Here is a 21,773-nt window from a genome sequence, read left to right as displayed (position 1 = left end):
AGCTCTGGGGACTCAGGGGGTGCTATGTCTGTAGAGGTCGGGGGGCTGCAGGTTGAATGGTCTGGAAGGTAGGATCGGGTTGGTATGGCTCTGGGATGGATCTGGGGGGAGGTAGGGGACCCTGGACAGGGCTGCATTCTGCAGGGGCCAAGATCTCAGCCTCCCACCTGAAGCTGGGGAGGAGGTGTTGGGCGGGTCTGGGGTGGATGCCTGCAGAGGCCAGGGGGCTAGAGGCAGGGGAATGGCCTGGGAATTAATGCCATGTTGGTGCTGTCTCCAGGGGCATCTGGGGCACATGGAGGATCCCGACACGCAGGGTTCTCTTCTGCATGGGTCAAGCTCACAGCCCTATACCCAGCCCCAAGCAGGTCTCAGGGTCTGGCAAAAATCAGCCTGGATCCCCAGGTGCTCTGTGGGGGAACAGGGAGGTGGGAGCCCCGGCAGACTGAGAGGCAGCCCAGCTTCCCATTATCACTGGGCCACCTCCCATCCCCACGCTGCGCGCAGCTAGCGCCCAGTCCAGCCTGGGAGCTTCTGGACTGCTGTTCTCCCGGTCCCCTCTGGGAAGGCTGGCGTTCCTCTGCTGGCCAGGAGGGGGCAGCCTGCACTGAAACAGCTGGGACCACATTCCTGGAGAACTCTGCATTTCTGTCCCCAGGACTGAGCTGGATGGGGACCCTGGGGAATTTTTGGGTTTGGAGTGTGGGATGGAACAGGGGAGGGTCATGTCCCCCGGCCCTCACTTCCCACTACTGCTAGTGGAGAAGAAATGTGAGACCTAGAGAATAGGAGAGGGAAACTTGTCCCTTGTCCTAGGTCACAGCCGGTCAGGGGACAGCATGGAAGCCACATGCCCCGTGGGCTTTTCTCTGCACCACAATGGCTCCAAGGCATGAGTTAAAGGCCCCTTGTGCAGGCAGGAGCACTGTGGCAGTCTGGGGTGCCAGCAGGGGTGGCCCGGCGTGGAAAGGTCAAATGCAGGCCTTGGTCAAAGGCAGGCATTGGTGGACCTAAAAGTAAATTTCTGGCTCTAGCCTTTCTGGTGGGATAATCTCTCCGCAGAGCGTCAGTTTCCTCATCTGTCTACAGGTGATCAGTATTCCTAGCTAAGAGATTATCGCAAAGACAAATACAACACGGTCCTGCTTTTCTGCTAGATCAAAAATGCTCTGTGTTCAGCTGGTACCAGGACTGGTGTCAATACCACGATTGCCATCACTTGCTCGGCAAGCGTTCTGCTTCTAGGACAGCTATTAGGCTTCGGTCTATACGGGGCCACCCCGGGACCCTGGACAAACCCTTCCCTTTCCCTGGGTCTTTGGAGGGAGCAGCTCTGGAATTTTGGAAGGTAGGGGTGTGCCCGGAGAATTGTGAATGATCTTGAAGATGTGCACACACAGCCAGTGTACAGCTCTTACTTATGGTATGTGTTTATTTGGGGGTACTTTGAGGGTAAGCTGATGGAGATTATGCTGGGGTGAAAGTCCCCCCCAAGCCACTCTTTGTGGGTAGGGGTAGGGGCTGCTCAGGGACAGGGTCTGAAGCCCGATGCCTGGGATGTGCCTACTGCAGGGGAAGGGAAGTCAGTACTGTATCTGCGTGCCTTCCGCTTCCTGGGAAGGAGGAAGGCAGGGGGTACTGTGGGGAGCTGGACCCCTCTCCTCTCGAGGCAGTGACGTGGGCAGGAACCAGCTTTCAGACTTGCAAACCGCAGTCTGCACAGAGTCTTTATTAATTCCAGGACGGGGAGAGAGTCCGGAGCCAGGGGGAGAGAGCTTGCAGTGCGGGGGGATCCAGGAGGGGTGTGGAGGGGCACTCGCAGGAATAGACTTGAGGTGGCTGGAACAGACCTCTCCCCCGAGGCCTGGGGCCCTGTGTCCTGCCCCCAGCCTGTGTGCTGCTCCTGCTTAGCAGCCTCTGCTCGCTGCAGGAGCTCCACGAACATACACGCAACGCCGTGTAGTCTGATGCATGCAATACATAAAGTAAGGACTGGAGATGACAGTCATCGGCCACCATTCATTCATTCATTCATTCATTCATTTACTTGTCCATTCAAGACCCATCAGTGCTCAACTGCTTAATATCACCTCCTTGCCTACCTGTATGACTAAATAAGGTCATACATGCGGAATTGCCCACAGAGGGCTACCGGGTGCACCTGGCTGCCTGGTGATCGCTGATCTTGCAGTTATCGTTGACAAGCCTTGCCCACTTGTTGCCTGGCTCAGTGCTAGCAAGGGGCAACCAGATGAGTCATCCACAGGCCATCTCTGTCTTCCAGCTCCTGTGGGTGCACCCATTTTGGAAGGACAGAGTTCCCAGTCTCTGGATGGCTCTGTGAACGTCATTGCTTTGCTCAGACACCCTCAGTCGCTATCCAGACAAAGTTCAGATTTCTTTTTTCTTTTTTTTTTTGAGACGGAGTCTTGCTCTGTCGCCCAGGCTAGAGTGCAGTGGCGCGATCTCAGCTTACTGCAATCTCTGCCTTCCGGGCTCAAGGGATTCTCCTGCCTCAGCCTCTCAAGTAGCTGGGATTACAGGCACCCACCACCACGCCCAGCTAATTTTTGTATTTTTAGTAGAGATGGGATTTCACCATGTTGGCCAGGCTGGTCTCAAACTCCTGACCTCAGGTGGTCCGCCTGCCTTGGCCTCCCAACATGCTGGGATTACAGGTGTGAGTCACTGCGTCCATCCCCTCCTATGATCTTAAATTTACTAGTAGCCATATGAAATAAACGAAAACATAAGTAAAACTATTCTTAGTAATATATTTAACACAACATATCTAAAGTATAATCCTTTTCAACATGTAATCAAAATAAAAAATATTGAGATATTTTGCATTATTTTTTGCACCAGGTCTTAAAACTGTTGTGTATTTTGCATCGAGGGTGCGTCTCAGTTTGGACTTGTCACATTTCAAGTGCTCCATTAGCCACACATGGCCAGCAGCTGCCACGGGGATAGCGCTGGTTTAGACCATAAGAGGACTGGTGAGATGAGCCCGCCTTAGTTCTTTTTTGGTTGTTTGTTTTGTGTTTTGAGAGAGAGTCCTTCTCTGTTGCCCAGGCTGGAGTGCAGTGGCGCGATCTTGGCTCACTGCAACCTCCGGCCCCCCAGGTTCAAGCAATTCTCCTGCCTCAGCCTCCTGAGTAGCTGGGATGACAGGCATGTGCCACCATGCCCGGCTAATTTTTGTATTTTTAGTAGAGACGGGGTTTCTCTGTTTTAGCCAGGCTGGTCTTGAACTCCTGACCTCAGGTAATCCTCCCGCCTCGACTTCCCAAAAATGCTGGGATTACAGGCGTGAGCCACCGTGCCCAGCCAGAGCTAGCCTTAGTTCTGATGCACTTGGAGGGGAATCTGGATCCTGCTATGCAGAGGTTCAAAGTGAGACGAGGCTTGAGGACAGGGCAGAGGGACAGAGGGACAGAGAAGGAGGGCTGTCCTTGGAGGCTGGCAAGGGGCACCCGTGACAAGCAGCCCCAAAGGAGAGGCCCTGCCTTCGTGCTGGTGACCGAGCCAGAGAGGGCGGCTACCTATTGTGGGGTGCCCGGCAGCATCGGCCCAGAGCCAGCACCTCAGCTGGAAAATGAAAGCGACTTCTGAAGCTCCTCTTTCCAGAGGCCACCAGGGACCCCTCAGACGGACGGCCAGGAAAGAAAGGGGTCTGGCGCGGGCACAGGTGTCACAGGTAAAGGGGCTACAGCCGAAAACAGATTGAATGCCTGTGGGTCTGGGCCATTTGCTGGGTGTGCCTTCATCACACAGAGTCAGCCCAAAAGAAGGACAGGCTGTGCTTCAAGGGGTGCGTTGGACGTTGTGGGACGGAGGCTGAAATTCTGGAATGCGGTGCTTCTGCAACCCCCCAGGCTGGGACTGGGTTCGGAAGGGTCGGCAGTCATTGTTGTGGTTGTGATGGGGACTGATATTGATTAGGGTATGAGTTTGGCCAGATTATCTAATAATAATGACGTATAGTGGCATTGACAGTAATTAACCCCTAGAATCCCTGGTTTCGTCCTATGAAGACAGCGATCTTCATAACCATTTAAGAGTACAAACGTATCTGTAAGAATTTGGTATACAGCAAGTGCTTAAATATGGGAGGGGGGTCCATGACACCATTTCAGGCCACTGATCATGGCTGGGTGGAGAGGCAGGCATAAGAGGAAACCCCATCCTTGTGAGTTCTGCCCCCCGCAACCTCCAGGCCATGCCTTGTTTCCTCTTAGCCCGGGTGTTTGCGTGTCTGAGTCATTTGTCAGTCTGGATCTTTGGCCAGTGTGAGCCGGGGGTGGGGAGGTGGGTGTCCCGGACGGGCTGTTCTGCCCTGTGCTGTTCCTACAGTGCCTGACGGGCTGTCTGTTGCCATCTGGAGGGAAACATTGTGAGTCGGCCCAGCTCTGTGCACCCTCTTCCCATGGGACCCGGGATGGAGGAGTCCAGAGCACGCCTCTCGTTTGCTTGACACTTGACCGTTTACAAAGCACACTTCCATTTTCCACTGGGGATATTATTATCCCGGTTAACAAGCAGAAGGGTTAGGAGCCCTGTCTATGAACTCGGCACTACCCGAAAGAGCATCTTGGTGTCTGCCTTAGATCTGTTTAATTTAAGCCGATGTCACACAGGTGGGTGGCAGTGAATTCCATCCCAGTTGCTGGATCTGTCTTCCCCCACTTCCACCCCCCACCAAAATCCAGCTATCTTAGAGCCTGGAGATAGTAGGGGCCCTGACTCCCTGACCCCCTTGTTGGAACCTGTGTGCTCCTGTGCACCCCAAGACTGTGCTGGAGTCTGAGGCTGGGAAGCTCGGGGCTGGACCACCTCCAGAGGCGCTTCCAAGGTAGTGGCCTGCAGGACATTCTGTCAGCTCCGGGCTGGCAGGAGATGCTCCCAATCTAAGATACTCACTCTCATCTCAAAGATGACTTCCGGCGGCTTTTTCTTGCAACTTGGGGCTTTGCTTGGGAAGTGGCAAGAGGGGAGGGTTACAAGGTGGATAAGCACAGATATTCATGACTCAATCAACTATCCTGCCACACAGGTGAGGAAACAGATCCTTGAGGAAACGCGTGACCGGCGCAAGGTCACCCGAAAGCGCTGTGACCCGGCGCTCAAGCCTCTAGAGTATGTCCCTCCCCCAGCCACACTGCTCTAGGGTAGAGCGATGATCTCTGCCGCAAGTTCGGCTCAGCACCTGGAAAGCAAAGCCTTCTCTTCCCTGGGCTGGGCACGTCGTGGGACCCAGGGCTGAGCTGCCTGCTCCCCTGAGCTGGCTCTAGGAACCGGTGGGCAGAGCTGCTGCGGCTCTCACCCCACCCCGAGCGCCCTCCCCAGAGCCCTTATCTCCCTGGCCTCCCGTAGCCCTCCGTGCTCAGGAGCCTTTCCAAGCGCCTGAGCCGGGGGAGCTCTCTTCCTCCTGGTTTTGCCCGTCTCCACAGAGCCCTCCACCCATGCCCGGAACCCTCAGCTGGCCTGATCCCTGTGGCGCCAGGCGGGTCCCACAGGGCGGGCAGGGCAGCTGCCAGGATGCTGGGTGGGAGGCAGGCGAGGCTGGGCCAGGGGCTCCCGCTGGGCCTGGGGTGATCCGCTCCCTTGTTCATTCTGTTCTCCACATTCCTGAGTGGCCTGCTCAGGTTTGGGGAGGGGCGACAGGCATAGAGGACACCAGCACCTGCAGTCCTGGGAACGGAGGGTCAGAGCCTCCAGGAGGGGAGGCAATCAGGAAGGCTTCCTGGAGGAGTCGGTGCTGGAGCTAAATCCCATTCCTGTCTCTCAAAGGGAGTTGCTTGTTGCTTTCCGGTGGTGTACGCAAAAGCAGGAAGGCCGAAGGCAGCCCTGACCACGCACCCAGCCTTTGTCCTCCTGCCCACCCACACGGCTGCCTGCAGGGAGCTTCTGAGAGCACAGACCCCACATGTCCCCGCCCTGCTTAAAGCCCGCCAGTAACAGACTCTCAGAGGACGCTGGTCCTTCCTACTCGGCCCAGGCCACCTCAGAACTCCTATGAAGGACTTTCACTCAATCAGCACCTTTCAAATTTCAGGTCGTGACCCATTAGTGGGGCTTGAAATCACTTTAGTGGGCCAGGAATGACATTTTCATTTATTTATTTATTTATCTATTTATTTATTTAGAGACAGGGTTTCACCCTGTCACCCAGACTCAGCTCACTGCAACCTCTGCCTCCCGGGTTCAAGCGACTCTCCCACCTCAGCCTTCCGAGTGACCGGGATTATAGGCAGGAACCACTGTGCCCAGCTTAGTTTTGTATTTTTTGGTAGAGACGGGGTTTTACCATGTTGCTCAAGCTGGTCTCGAACTCCTGGCCTCAAGCGATCCTCCCACCTCGGCCACCCAAAGTGCTGGGATTACAGGCATGAGCCACCGCGCCCTGCCAGGAACAGGATTTTCAGATGGGATGGAATGTCATAGAACAGAATGGAGTTAAATGGAATAGAAAAGAACAGAATAGACTAAATGCAAGTGATCAAATTCAACACTATCTCTCGCGCTTTTTCTTTTTCCTTCTTTCTTTTATCTTTTGAGACAGGGTCTTGCTCTGTTATCCAGGCTGGAGTGCAGTGGCATGATCATAGCTCACTGCAGCCTCAAATCCTGGACTCAAGTGATCCTCCTGAGTAGCTGGGACTGCAGGTGCATTTCACCACACCTGGCTAATTTTTTAAAGTAATTAATTAAAAAAAGATAGGAACAGGGTCTCACTATGTTACTCAGGCTGGTCTCAAACTCCCGGCCTCAAGCGATCCTCCCGCCTCAGCATGATTACAGTCATGAGCCACGGCGCCTGGCCTGCACCTTTGTTTAAGTTTATGTGTTTGCATGTGTGTACTGGATCGTGATGAATTGTTTTTTCTGCTCAGCACTGTCAAAAAGTCTAAAAGGCATGGTTGCCATGACTATTTACACATCATTCTCTCCGTCTACCCTGAGGGCTATTGTCATTCCTATAGCAAGCATCTGCAATGCAGCTGAGTGAATGAATGTGTGAGTGAAAAAAATGAGTAGGGATGGGGGGAGACGCCTATTGCTATACACCTCCCCAGCCCCCTTGGTGGTCACAGATCAGGCCCCTGCCAAGCAGATAAGAGCTGGGTGCCGGGGTCTTGGGCCCCCAGCTTGGATCACAGGTGGGGTCATGGTTCTCAGGTGGGGCCATGTCTGCTCCTGACCCCATAAGCCCTCCAGAATCCCGGGGGGACAATCAACTGGTTCAGGTTCTCAGAATCCTGAGGACGGGACCAGGCATAGTGGCTCACGCCTGTAACCCCAGCACTTTGGGAAGCCACGGCAGGTGCATTGCTTTAGGTCAGGAGTTTGAGACCAGCCTGGCCAACATGGCAAAACCTTGTCTCTATCCAAAATACAAAGATTAGCCGGGCAAGGTGGTGCACAACTGTAATCTCAGCTACTTGGGAGGCTGAGATTGAGATCGCGCTGCTGCACTCCAGCCTGGGCAACAGAATGAGACTGTCTCAAAAAAAAAAAAAGACCCTGTCTCCAAATATAGTCACATTATGAGGTCCTGGGGGACTCAGAGGACTTCAACATGTGAAGTTTGGGGTGACACAATTCAGTCCATAACAGAAGACTTGTGGGAACCTGGGAGAGGGAGGGGCCTCCTCCTTCCTCCCAGCCCCAAGTGCAGTAAGGGAATATTCTGGAGCTAAGACCTGCAGATGCCCTGATTCCTTTCTCAACCATCAGCATGCTCACTGCAAACCTTCCCTTGCCCTCTCCTGAAAGCAAACCTCTCTGGTTTAGGTTTGTGCCTGGGCTGGAAGGGTGGGTTTCCGGAGTTGGGAGCCCCTCCCAGAACCATATTCAAAATATCCTGGTTAGGAGAAAAGCCCCCACCTGCACTGACTTCTCAAGAGGTCCTTCCTGGTCACACTGTGTTACTAGGTGGTCTGGGTATGATGCCCGGCGAGGGGCATGTGATTGTCCCCGGCCCTTTCTTTGGTTCAGGCTGGGCTACCTACTCTTCTTCCATCAGCCCAGATTGGTGGGAGCCCTGGTTCCCCTACCCTGAACTGTGTATGGGAATTCACGGGTATTTAAAAAAAACAAAACAAAAAAACACCTGAAAGTGATAATGTGGATTAGGGCGAGGAGTCATGCAGAAGCAGTGCCAGATGGTGCAGTCCAGGAGGGCTTCCTGGAGGAGGTGAGAAATGGCTTTAGCTTTCAGCCTGAACTGCCCTCCTTCCCATTGTCAGGCGCCATGCTAGGGGCCTCTATCACAATAACTGGTTTAATATCCAGACAAACAGGGTGGTGCTATTATCCCCCTCAATCTTTTTTCTTTTTCTGTTTTTTTTTTTTTTTTTTTTTTTTTTAGTTTGTTTTTTTAGATGGAGCCTCGCTCTCTCGCCCAGGTTATCGCCCAGGCTGGAGTGCAGTGGCACAATCTCCACTCACTGCAACCTCCACCTCCCAGATTCAAGCAATTCTCCTGCCTCAGCCTCCTGAGTAGCTGGGATTACAGGTGCCTACCACCATGCCCGGCTAATTTTTGTATTTTTAGTAGAGACAGGATTTTACCACATTGGCCAGGCTGGTCTTGAACTCCTGACCTCAAGTGATCCACCCGCCTCGGCCTCCCAGAGTGCTGGGATTAGAGGCATGAGCCACCGCACTGGCCTCCACCCCTCTCTGCATCTCTGTCTCCCTCTCGGTCTATCTCCACATGTTCCTGTCTGGATCTTTCTCTGCACCCCGGGGTCTACTCCTGCAGGGTCTGAGGCTCTCGTTACCTGGGTTTGCATTACATTGTTTATCCAGAGGACATTCAGCTGCCTGAGCTCTCCTTCCAGCTCCCAGAGGAGGAAGCATGCTCAATGGGGTGGTCCCCGCAGCCCCTCGTGCAGGTTTTGGCTTTCGGCTCTGGGCAGACAGTGCTTTTCTCTGCCTTGTGCTACCATCCTTGAAATCAACAGGGCAGCCTGGATAGTCTTCCTGCTGTCCCCTGCCCCTCCCAGAGGAGGAGAATGAAGCCTGCTGGGGACATAGCAGTGAGGGTGAGTGTGTCTGTGTGTGTCTCTGTGTCAGCATATCTGTGGATGTGTGGCACTGTGTGTGCGTGTTGTCGTGTTGACTTGCCAGATAACATCTGCTCACGCAACTGCTAATGCAACTCATAAGAGTATTTTATTTATTTTTGAGACAGGTTCTTGCTCTGTTATCCAGGCTGCAGTGCAGTGGTGCTATCATAGCTCACTGCAGCCTCAGCCTCCTGGGCTCAGGTGATCCTCCCACCTCAGTCTCCCGAGTAACTGGGATTACAGGTGTGCACCACCACACCCGGCTACTTTTTAAATTTTTCGGAGTTGAGGTCTCACTATGTTGCCCAGGCTGGTCTCAAACTTCTGGCCTCAAGTGATCCTCCCACCTTGGCCTCCTAAAGTGCTGGGATTACAGGTGGGAGCCTCCGCATTGGGCTCCCAGTGTGATTTTAACTTTAATTTCCCTGATGAGTAATGATGACACACACTTTCTTTTCTTTATTTTTTTTTTTTGAGACGGAGTCTCTCTCTGTTGCCCAGGCTGGAGTGCAGTGGCGTGATCTTGGCTCACTGCAAGCTCCGCCTCCCGGGTTTACGCCATTCTCCTGCCTCAGCCTCCCAAGTAGCTGGGACTACAGGCGCCCGCCACCTCGCCCGGCTAATTTTTTTGTATTTTTAGTAGAGACGGGGTTTCACTGTGGCACACACTTTCTCACACGCTTCTTGGGCATTTGATTATCCTTGTTTGTGAAGTGACTTTTTATGTCTTATGCACATTTTTGAAAATGGGATTGATATTTCCCTACTGATTCGTGGAGTTCTTTATGTTGATACAATTCTCCAGTTAGCTGTATGTTTTAGAAAGATTTTATCTCAATCTTTGGCTTGCCTTTATTTATGTTTATTTTGATTGTTTGTAGAGATGGGGGTCTTGCTATGTTGCCCAGGTTGGCCTTGAACTCCTGGCTTCAAGCGATCCTCCCACCTTGGCCTCTCAGGACACTGGGATTATGAGTGTGGGCTACCATGCCCGGTTTGGCTTGCCTTACTTTTAATGCTGTCTTTTGATGACTACAATTCCTTGATTTTAACAAAGTCAAATGTATCTGTCTTTTCTCTGGGGGTTAGTGCTTTGTCTGTCCTGTTTAAGAAATCTGTACCCATCCGAAGGTCATGAAGATAATCTCTTATGCTTTTTTTTTGGAAGCATTACAGTTTTACCTTTCACAATTAGGTCTATGATCTACGTTGATACAGAGCATTTTAAATCTCCCCAGAGCCAGGAGTTGGCCTGTCCGCCCTCACCCTTCCCAAAGCGTGGTGGCCCCAGCGTTTGGAAAAAAGCTCTTCTCTCCTGGGTCGCCAGCTGCACAACCTCTTTCGAGGGCCCCAGCCCTTCCTCCAGGCCCTGGAATTCATAAAAGCTCTGAGCTGCCTGTGGTTTTCAGGCTGAGAGCTGGTTCCAACGCCTGTTAGGATTCAGGCAGCAAGTTGGGGGCCACCATCCTTTCTTCATGTGGGTTTTTGTGCTCCCCCTCCTGGTGGTGGAGAAGCTCACGCATTCAAGGAACTCTGACGGTCCCCAGACTGGAATAAGGAATCTCTCTCTTTCTCTCTCTGTCTGTTTTTTTTTTTTTTTTTTTGAGACAGACTCTCACTCTGTCGCTCAGGCTGGAGTGCAGTGGTGCGATCTCAGTTCACTGCAACCTCCACCTTCTGGGTTCAAACGATTCTCCTGCCTCAGCCTCCCAAGTAGCTGGGATGACAGGGGCCTGCCTCTGTGCCCCGCTAACTTTTGTATTTTTAGTAGAGATGGGGTTTCGCCATGTTGGCCAGGCTGGTCTGGAACTCCTGACCTCAAGTGATCCGCCCCCCTCTCAGCCTCCCAAAGTGCTAGGATTACAGGTGTGAGCCACCGTGCCCAGTCTGGAATTAGGAATCTCTAAAGAGCCTTGGCTGGGCGAGGTGGCTCACGCCTGTAATCCTAGCACTTTGGGAGGCGGAGGCAGGCGGATCACTTGAGGTCAGGAGTTCGAGACCAGCCTGGCCAACAAGGTGAAATCTCGTCTCTACTAAAAGTACAACAGTTAGCCAGGCATGGTGGCACATGTCTATAGTCCCAGCTGCTTGGGAGGCTGAGGCAGGAGAATCACTTGAACGTGGGAGGTGGAGGTTGCAGTGAGCCGAGATTGTGCCAGTGCACTCCAGCCTAGGTGACAGATTGAGGCTCCGTCTCAAAAAAAGAAAAAAGAAAAAGAAAAAGAAAAAAGAGTATCTTTTTCTAGTCTCTAGTCTCTCCTTACTCCTCCCTAAACCCACCCTACAGCCTATATTTCTCCTGCTGCCTCTCTCTTATGGGCTGGAGGAGCGCATTGCAACCGGGATGGCAGATAGATTCCATCACCAACTGTTTTTGATGGGCAATGGCCATCAGAAGTGGTGTTAAGAAGGATTCTGAGGATATCCAGGCTCAGCAGATGCAAATCACACAGTCAATGGGTCATGTCTGCTGGGAGCAAGAGGTGGGAGTTACGGCCTATACTCTGTGTCTTGAATGACCCTGATCTAGTCTAAATCCCTTATTAGGATTAATCCAAAGTAGAGTTTAAATGATTCATTCAATAGTACTCAGGCATTAATTAACAGAGATAGTTTGTCTGGGTACAGTGGCTCACGCCTGTAATCCCAGCACTTTGGGAGGCCGATGTGGGAGGATCCTTTGAAGTCAGGAGTTAGAGATCAGCCTGGGCAACATAGCGAAACCCCCGTCTCTGCAAAAAACAAACAAAACAATTAGCTGGCTATGGTAGTATACGCCTGTACTCCAGCTATTCAGGAGGCTAAGGTAGGAGGATCACTTGAATCCAGGAGTTCAAGGCTGCAATGAGTCATGACTACGCCACTGCACTCCAGTCTGGGCAACAGAGTGAGTCCCTGTTTCTAAAAGAAAAATAATAATAATAATAATAATAAGAAGAAGAAGAAGAAGAAGAAGATAGTTTAGAAGCTTGGTTATTACCCATTTAACAGAAAGGCACTTACTTGCTTATTCAGCTAATACTGATTTAGCAACTACTAATTTCTGTCCCTGTGCTGGGCATTGAGAATATGACGGTGAATCCAATCTAGTCTGATGTCTGCCTAGTTCTGCGTTTCTCCCTTGACTCTAGTATTCAATGTATGGACTTAATAAGTCAGCCATCTCACAGGACAGTCATTTACCATCTGGTGAGCCAGCTGTTCCTGGGGTGGGATTATAGTAACATTTTTTAAAAATGGGGGCCAGGTGTGGTGACTATGCCTATAATCCCAGCAGTTTGGGAGACTGAGACAGGCAGATCACTTGAATCCGGGAGTTCGAGACCAGCCTGGGCAACATGGCAAAACCCCATTTCTACAAAATACACACACACACACACACACACAGACACACACACTTAGCCAGGCTTAGTGGCATGTGCCTGTAGTCTCAGCTACTTGGGGGTGCTGAGGCTGGAGGACCGCTTGAGCCTGGAAGGTGGAGGTGACAGTGAGCCGAGATCATGCCACTGCACTCCAGCCTGGGGGACAGACTGAAACCCTGTCTCACAAAAAAAAAAAAAGGAAGTTCGTAGGTAACCAGGGTTCTGAGGTTGTAATGTTTCTCTCCAAGTACCTTTGCAGAAAGAGGTCCCCAAATGAGGCCTGTAAATGAAAGGATGTGAAAACACAAATTACTAATGAAATGGACCAGGGTTTCTATGATAGTCCTTGGAGACTGTTCGGGCACCATTCAGCGGCCATTCCTCCCCTGGTTCTGCCGGCCTGCAATGCCTATCTCCTTCTAAGCCGGCCTCAGGACCTTCCACCCTTCCCCAGACACACCCTTCCCACTGCACCCCTGTGGTTAAAAGCAGAGGTTCTGAATCCACACGGTGCAAGTTCAAGTCCCTCTTACTCCACTTTAGCACTTTGACGTTGAGCAAGGTACCCTCCCTGAGCCTCAGTTTCCTCATCTCTTAGAGAGGCTGTGGCGAGGAGTCAGGGAGCTCAAGCATTGCATGTGCCTGGCACAAAGTAGCTGCTCAGCGAAATCTCAGCTACAGCCCCGCTCAGATCCCTGGCTCAGGGCCGTTTGGAGAAACTGGGGCAGTAAGAAGAGGTGTGGCCGCGTCCTGGGGTTCCATAGAAAATTCATTTCTGCATCCTTTACGTGGAGCTTTGCACTGAGTCTGGGACGTGGTAGAGACTCGATCAAGGCCCGTAACGGGTGGGAGAAACAGGGTTTTGTTCTCAACCTTCTGCTTCTTTCCCCGTGGAAAAACCCTGCTTTGTTTCAGGGAGTGAAGGAGCAGGGTCTGTAGGTTTTCCGAACCAGGTGGGCTCGGAGAAGGCCCTGCAGTCTCTGTCGGATGAGAGGGGCCCCAGGAGGTGAGCCCCGACCCTGCAGCAGAGCCACTCCCTGGGGTCCAACTGAATCTCCACCGCCCATCAGACCCCATGTTCTAGGCTTCAGTGATGTCCACCGCCCTGGCTGGGCCCCAGCCAAGCCCTCACTCGCTGGTGAGGGCCAAGCCGAGGCCGTGCCAGGCTCAGCGGAGGCCCTTGGCCAAGAACAGCAGAGCCATTCTCAGGAAAGCTGAGGGATTAAGCTGGGAGGCCAGCAGGGACTCAGGTATCCGCCCTCTGCCCCAGCTTGGCCATGGGAGGCAGGGCGACCTCACAGTTGTAAAGCAAAGGGACTGACCAGAGTCACCCACCCGGGGACCTGAGGACACAGTGTGGCCTGGGCCAGCTCGCTCCTGCGGTCGCCTCTGGGGAGGAGTCGAGACCACATGGACTGATGCTGAAGGACCCTGGCCTAGGACCTGTCCCTGATCTCAGGCCCGCCCTGCCCTGGTGTTGGAATCTTAGCTCCTCTGGGTCTCCTGGGGGCTGTTTTCACCTGGAGGGATGGGCAGGATGATGTGGATGGCTCACTGCAGAGAGTCCCTTCTGCTGGGGCCACCTTTGTGTCTGGCCGGGCTAGTGTGGGGCGGACAGGCCTGGCCGTGGCTGCTGGGTTATAGCAGCAGAGGCGACTGGAGTCAGAGGGCTATGTGTGTCTGCCTAGTCCCTGGGCAGAGGGTCTCCAGCTCGGCTCTGGTAGTGGTCCCTGAATTCCTAGGGATCTCTCTCCTCCGCCTCCCGCTGTGGAGGGGCGTCTGCTGCTCCCTCACTCCCCCTGGGTAGAATGTGGTTCCCGCATCCCTGTCCTGTCCAAATCCAACCCACGCTCAGGACTTTCTTGCCTCCAGGAACCCCAGACTGGGCCATGTGCTCCCACCTGCTCCCAGCCGTCTATTCTCCCTCCAGGGTGACATTGGCTCTAATGAACTGCTATCATCTGCAGACAGCCCTGTCTCCCTCACACTGGAGCCCCTACTGGGCAGAGCCGCCCCCTTCCCTTTCTTCTCCCCAATCTCCCTCTCCCCACCTGGCTAATCCCAATGTCCCTGGGCCATGCTGGCCGCTGGCTGGGCCCCACCAGAGCAGGTGGCCGCCTGACCTGGCCTGGTCCCCATCTGGGCCGCCTCTAGGCCCCTCCCTATGGGCCCAGGCGGATGGGGTGTCTGCAGGGATGCTGACTCAGATGTTATTTTGGGCTCCCCTTGGGCCCGGCGGGCTCTGGGACCTCAGGCCTGTTTAGACGGCTGGGCCGGATGTGACCGATTCCAGGTCCCTGGGCCTCCACCGACCGGGTGAGAGCCAGGCCAAAGTGGACGCCCTGAGCAGGGGGCAAGCAGGTTGGGCAGGCCTGGAGGGTCCAGAGATCCCAGGGCCAGCCTAGCCCACCTCCTGGACTGCAGCTGCCTGGAGGCCCTGCCTTCCTCATACCTCATTCTCAGCTCCAGGGGTCCCAGCTGAGGGCCTGAACCTGGGGACTGCCATTCTAGGGGCATGACTGAGAGGTCATTTTCTTTTTCTTTTTCTTTTTTTTTTTTGAGACAGAGTCTCACTCTGTCGTCCAGGCTGGAGTGCAGTGGCATGATCTCGGCTCACTCCAACCTCCTCCTCCTGGGTTCAAGCGATTCTCCTGCCTCAGCCTCCCAAGAAGCTGGGATTGCAGGCGCCCACCACCATGTCTGGTTAATTTCTGTATTTTTGGTAGAGACAGGGTTTCACCATGTTGGCCAGGCTAGTCTCAAACTCCTGACCTCAAATGATCTGCCTGCCTTGGCCTCCCAAAGTTCTGGGATTACAGGCGTGAGTCACCGCGCCTGGCCCTGGAGGATTTTCATTCCCAGAATCCCTGAATTAGATTGCCAGCTGGAGAGGGCCAGTCTCCAAGGGCATAGCCTTAGTATCCCCTCGGCCCCAGATACACACCTGTGCCCCCAAGTTAGCGGACTCAAGGCCCAGAGACGCAGAGATGGGCACATTCCAACCTGGGTCTCTAACTCCCAGAAGACGCCCCATGTTCAAAGCTGCCACCAAAGCTGCTCAGTGGAAGACCAAGGGACAAGTCCCCTGGGCTCCCCATGCCCCACATGGGCTCTGCACCGGCTGTCCCGGGCATTCAGAAAGCTCCCTCTGCTCAGTGGGTCTCGGCTTCCTCATCTGTCAAAGCCACTGTTTGGGCTCCATTGGGAGCCCACGGGCCAGGACAACCCCCAGATTTGCTGTTGTAAAGTGGTTGTCCAGGCAGGGGCAGCTGGTACTGCTGGTCTTGTGGGCAGAGCTTCACCATCCAACCCCCTGGAGTAATATATAATTCTATTATTTGTGTTCTGAGAAGCTGGCTGTTATATGTAGAGGCTTGATTAAGGTAATATTCTGGCTGGGCGCGGTGGCTCACGCCTGTAATCCCAGCACTTTTGGAAGCCTGTGTGGATGGATCACCTCAGGTCAGGAGTTCGAGACCAGCCTGGACAACATGGTGAAAACCCATCTCTACTAAAAATACAAAAAATTAGCCAGGAGTGGTGGTGCACTCCTGTAATCCCAGCTACTTGGCTGAGGCAGGAGAATCATTTGAACCCAGGAAGCGGGGGTTGCAGTGAGCCAAGATGGTGCCATTGCACTGCGACCTGGGCAACAAGAATAAAACTCCACCTCAAAAATAAATAAATAAATAAATAAATAAATAAATAAAAATAAAATAAAGTAATATTATTTCTTGGTCACCCTGCCTGGATTGCAGTGGTACGATCACAGCTCACTGCAGCCTCAACCTCCCGGGTCCAAGCAATCCTCACACCTCAGCCTCCCGGGTAGCTGGGACCGAAGGTGTGTGCCACCATGTCTGACTAGTTTTGTATTTTTTTTTTTTGTAGAGGGGGAGTTTCACCATGTTAGCCAGGCTGGTCTCGAACTCCTGACCTCAAGCAATCTGTCTGACTCGGGCCCCAGGCGGGAAATGTTCAAGGAAACATGCAAATCCTTAAGCTTGGCCCACCGGAGTGGGCTGGAGTGTGCAGTTAATCCCTGAAGAGCAGGTCGTTGGCCAGGGCTGGGGGATAGGAGGCGGATCGTTGGCCAGGGCTGGGGGATAGGGGGCGGGTCGTTGGCCAGGGCTGGGGGATAGGGGGTGGGTCGTTGGTCAGGGCTGGGGGATAGGGGGCAGGTACCACCTGCCACCCCCTCTGCAGGCTCTATTGCTGGCAAATCTAGGACTGACTGGTTGGTGGGTGCACGATGTCAGCCACCTCGTGCATTGGGCTCAGTGATACCCAGACTTGCTGCCTAGGTGGGAGGCATTTCTGAGGGACAGTGGGGCAGTGGGGGGAAAGGCTGGCAGTTGCTCGGTCCTTAACACTCTCTCCCTTGCCACCACTGGGTCCACAAGGAAGCCCACCACTGCTGAGACTCAGAGCCTTGAGAGAGCCCATTGTATGGAGAGGAAGCCTGAGGCTCAGAGGACTGTGCTTGTGGCACCCCATCTGTCTCCCAGGGTGTCTCCCTGTCAAAGACAGTGCTTGGTCAACAGGGCTGGGGGCTGGGTGGCGGGTGACCTCTCTTCCTTGCAAATTCTTTCCCTCTAGATCCCAGCCCCAGCGATGTTCCCCCAGGTTTCCCAGGCAGGTGGTACAGGGAGTGGCTTTGCAGAGGCCAGGCCCCACTGGAATGAGGACATGACTGGCATGGGTGGCCCTCGGCTCGGCAGCCGCCCAAGTATGCAAACGGCCGTGTGGACGGCTGTTCTCGCCGCGTTCCCAGAGCACGCACCAAGGAAAACATAGAATGTTTCTTGGATGACACAGTCTCCATCCAAAGTCGTGCATTCCGGTGGGAGGGCAGCGAGGAGGGGGTCACAGCTGTCTGTGGCGGCGGGGGCTTGCCGCGGCACGCACAGTCCTGCCTTGTGGCTGCTGGGCCTTGGTGGCAGAGGCGATTGACGTCAGAAGGCTGTGTGCGTCTGCCCAGCCCCTGGGCGGAGGGTCTCCAGCTCGGCTCTGGTGGGGGTCCCTGAACTCCTGGGGCTCTCTCTCCTCCCCTCCCCCTGTAGAGGGGCGTCTGCTCCCTGACTCCCCCTGGGTAGAATGTGGTTCCCACATCCCTGTCCAGTCAAAATCCAACCCGCGCTCAGGACTTGCTTGCTTCTAGGGACCCCAGACTGGGTCACATGCTCCCACCTGCTCCCAGTCCCCTATTCTCCCTCCAGGGTGACACTGGCCACATTCTGCCACCATCTGCAGTGGAGTCTGGGTCACGCACACAATCACAGGGGTCTGCATTGGGTACAGCGCCGCGTGGCTGTGCTACGGGCCTGCAGCTGTGTTCCCGTCCACACAGGCAGTCTGCGGCCACCCGGCTTATGACACAGCCCATGCCCTGGTTCTGTCTCCTGCCAGGGTGCTCAGCTTGTACGTCTATCTCCCTGCTGCTCGGGGACAACTGGTATGACCCTGCCCATGTGTCTCCTTAGTCCTGGGCAGGCAGCGGTGCATTCCGGCTCCTTGCACGCAACTGCCAGTCCACTGACTGAGAGCGTGCCTTGCCAGTTGTCCTGCCTGGGCACCAGCTGGTATGTCCCTGGAGTGGGTATGTCCTCAACCTACTCTGGACAAAAGGCCGCTTTAGGGAGTCAAACAGCTTGCTCTCCCACTGTTTGCTGTAGGGCGTGGGTAGATATGTCTCCCCACCTCCAGCCTCAGTTTCCTCCTCTGTCAGTGGGCCCGGTCACTCCCCTCACACGGCCGCTGTGACCAGGAGGAAGCGTCATTGCCGGCTGGCCCAGGGCTGAGTTAGCGGGGACGGCAGACAGTGTGTGTGTGGAGGGGAGGATTAGGTTGGATGTTGGATCTTTTTCCTCTTGGCGTAGGGCCTCTTCACAAAAGGTGGGAGACTCTAGCTTTGAACTTGGAGATTCTTTTTTTTTTTCAGACAGGGTCCTGCTCTGTCGCCCAGGCTGGAGTGCAGTGGTGCAATCATAGCTCATTGTAGCCTTGACTTCTGGGGCTCAACTGATCCTCCCACCTCAGCCTCTCATGTAGCTGGGACCACAGACACACACCACCACACCTGGCTAATGTTTTAAACTTTTTTTTGTAGACATGGGGTCTTACTTTGTTGCCCAGGATGGTCTTGAACTCCTGGACTCAAGTGATCCTCCTGTCTCTGCCTTCTGAATTGCTGGGATTACAGGCATGAGTCACCACGCCCAGCCATGAACTTGGAGATTCTGAGTCCTCAACAGACCAAGGTGGAGGTCAGGGACCTGCAGAGGGCATTCCTGAGGCCTTCACCCTGGAGACCCCCCATCAAGAGAGTAGTAGGCTTGCAAGAATGCTGAGTACTGACTGAGAGGACTGGATTGGGGTGGGGGTGCTGCAGGAGCTGAGGGCAGTTCCTACCTTAGTTTAGAGAGGCAGGAATGACTGGAGGAGGGCACCTGTGAGATGGGTTTTGAAGGTTGCATAGGGGTTCACCAGCAGACCAGAGCAGAGAAGGATATTAGAGCCAAGGCATCATGTCTGCAAAGGCCCAGATGTGGCAAGAAGTGTGGGCACACTCAGGAAAGTACAGGAGGTCAGGATAGCTGAGCCTAAGGAGGGCCATGATGAACTGCAAAGAAGGAGAGGCTGGCAGGGTCTGATCATGAGGGGCTCACGTCCAGGCTCAGGGACTTGGGTGTCATCCTGAAGGCAGCAGGGACCCAGCAGCAAAGTGACACAATCAGGTCTGGAAGATGGAAGCGGTGGTCTAGGTGAGAGGTGGGGTGGCCTGGTCTGGTGTAGTGACGATGGCCCCTGAAGGACCCAGGGAAAATTCTGAGACTAGGTTTGCCTTGAGTGAGGATGCAGAGTTGGGCACAGTTGAAATGATTACGTGAAACAACGGGTCCAGGCTGGCTGGAGGGGGAGCGAGGCCTGGTCTTGGGAGGCCATGGGGCTTCCTTCCATCTGAGATGTGTGCTTCGCCCTTCCCCGGTCTGGGTGTCTCTGGCTGGTACGGGAGAGCTGGGGTGCCCGCTCCCAGCTGTTTACATCGCTTGCATACCTCTGGGCTCTTATCTCTAAGGGTCTGTCGTGCATGCCCACCTTGCCAAGTGGTCCCATCCCTGCTTGCCTCATAAATCAGGCTGGCCTCTCCCCAGCGCCTCTGGCTCCTACCCCACCCTCCTGGCGCTGCCCACCTTTGCCCCGCCTGGAGGCATAGAGGGGCCCTGAGGTTAGCCTGGGGCTTGCCCAGAAGCTCCTGGCTCTGCAGAACAGGTGCCCTGGGTGATCCAGGCCCTAGAAGTGTTCTCAAAGGTCCCCAAAGATGGCTCCAGGGGTCACCTTCCACCTGGTCCTAGAGGAGTGGTTGAGTCCGCTGTTCCCTACTGGGGCCTGACCCGGAGTGAGGTGGGAGTGGGCAGATCATGGTCCCACATCTCAGGGGGTCCAGAAACCAGTTCACATCCTCTGAGGATCTCTCGTAGAAGCCCTATGCCTGCACTCCACTGTGGCCCAGAGCCACTGTCGCTGCTCTATTGGGACTCATGTGTGTCTGTAAAATAGGTGCGTTCACTTATTCATTCAACAAACATTTACTGTGTGCCAGGCCCAGGCATGGAGATGAGCCAAGTAGACCCTTGGCCCTGAGTCCACAGTCTGGAGTGGGTGATAGACAAACGAAAAGCAGTGGCCCAAAGTGTCTCATGGCCCAGGACAGGTGGCAAGAAGTACTGCAGGGGGACTGAGGTGGGGCCGTCAGAAAGAACAGGAATGGTTTATAGAGTGCTGGTGGCCAGTGGCTGGGTAGGATGAGTTCTCCAGGTGGAGGCAGTGTGGGGGACAAGGGCTCAAGAGGGTGACAGTTTGGGGACCTACCCCTATTTTCTCTGATAGAGTGAGGGCTGGGGATGGGACAGCACACCCTGGGAACCAGACCAAGACTTCGTCCTGAGGCACTGGGGAGCCATGGAGGGTTTGAGGCAGGGAGCATCGCAGATCTGCATGTGAGCAGGTGCTCTCTGCTTGCCGAATGGAGAATGAGCTGAGGCAGGTGGGGAGTTCTATTAGGGGGCTGTGGGATCCTGGTAGGGGGGCAACCGAGGGCTCAGAGGAAGCTCAAATCAGAGGAGATATCCAAGGTTGGCTTTGGCCCTAAAGCCTCACCACTGCCTTGACACCTGCTGGCCCAGTGTGGAGGAGAGGCTGGCACGTCCCTGGGAGACATTCGTCATTTGGGCCATCTGGCCAGGGCTCCCTGACATCTCCCCACGGAAGGACACATCCAGGGCCCTGTGCCAGCCCAGACCCTGTGGGCCCATGTGTGGGGGTATGAGAGGTCAAATGAGGCACCAGCCCTGCCTGGGCAATCAAGGAAGGTTTCCTGGAGGAAAAGCATTTTCAGCCGAGTCTTTGAAGACAAAGAGAACTTTGCTAGTTTAAAGCGGGGCAGGGAGTACTGCAATCAGCTGGCCCCAATCCCAAAAGAACAAAGACGAGAAACAGCAGGCGAGGCTTGGGGTGGGAGCTCGGGAGGGGAGAGTGGAAAGAACCGAGGCCAGGGGGGCCCGGATCCTGCTGAATGGAGGAGTAGGAGTGTCTTTGTGGAGGTCTTTGGGAGCCATGGGAGGTTTAAAGCAGAGAGTGACATGGACAGATTTGCATCCTGGAATGACCCTGGGGGCATCACCTCTTACGTAAGAAACAGAACCTGGACAGGCACCAGCGGTCCTAGAGAAGGAGCTGCAGGGGTCTAGGAGGGATGGTGACAGAGGGCGGGTGTCACTCAACCTGGGCCTTAGAGAAGAAGAAGGTTGTCTGGACAGTGGAATGTGGCCCACATCTGTGTCCCTGGGCCTGGTACACACCCAGGGCTTGTGAAGGGAGCATGTAGGTTGATTGTCCCACGGACGCCATCCTGTCTTAGAGAGAGGTGCCGACGGTTTCGGGGTCTGAAGCTGCATGTCCATCCACAGGAGCTCTCCTGCATCAAGCCTTTCCAATAGGGCTGCAGACTGAAGAGGCTCCTTGTCCTGCCTGCAAGGCAGCTGTTTGCTCCCAGCACCTGCTCTTAGCTTGCTTTTCCATGGCACGTTCCTGGAAGGATGAGGGAGGGTCCAGGGAAACTTGGACCCGTCCCTGTGGTCTCTCATTCCCCATTGCCCAAGGCATAGATCTGGGAGCTCAACAGAAGTCCCAGAGGCCATCTCCACCATCTCCTTGGTGGATCACAGCTGCACAGAGCTAGAGATGTTTGTTTCCTTGCAAAGCCTTCCCCTAGAATTTTTCCCTTTCTTTCTTCCTTCCTTCTTCCTTCCTCCTTCCTTCCTTCCTTCCT

General features: G+C 54.4%; 1 protein-coding gene across 6 annotated transcripts in view; it reads left to right on the top strand.

The window, feature by feature from the left end:
* Nucleotides 1-4,553: 4,553 nt before the first annotated feature.
* Nucleotides 4,554-21,773, top strand: part of LAT2 (linker for activation of T cells family member 2) — a 31,781-nt gene continuing 14,561 nt past the window's right edge. For all 6 annotated transcript variants that reach the window (XR_004183306.1, XM_031665479.1, XM_031665477.1 and 3 more), the window contains exons 1-2: nucleotides 4,554-4,561; nucleotides 13,685-13,690. The gene's annotated coding sequence lies outside the window, so the exon portion shown is untranslated. The remainder of the gene's footprint in view (nucleotides 4,562-13,684; nucleotides 13,691-21,773) is intronic.

The sequence above is a fragment of the Papio anubis genome, chromosome 4 (genome assembly GCF_008728515.1).
Source record: "Papio anubis isolate 15944 chromosome 4, Panubis1.0, whole genome shotgun sequence".
NCBI lineage: Eukaryota > Metazoa > Chordata > Mammalia > Primates > Cercopithecidae > Papio > Papio anubis.
This window is presented reverse-complemented; position numbering and strand designations above follow the sequence as displayed.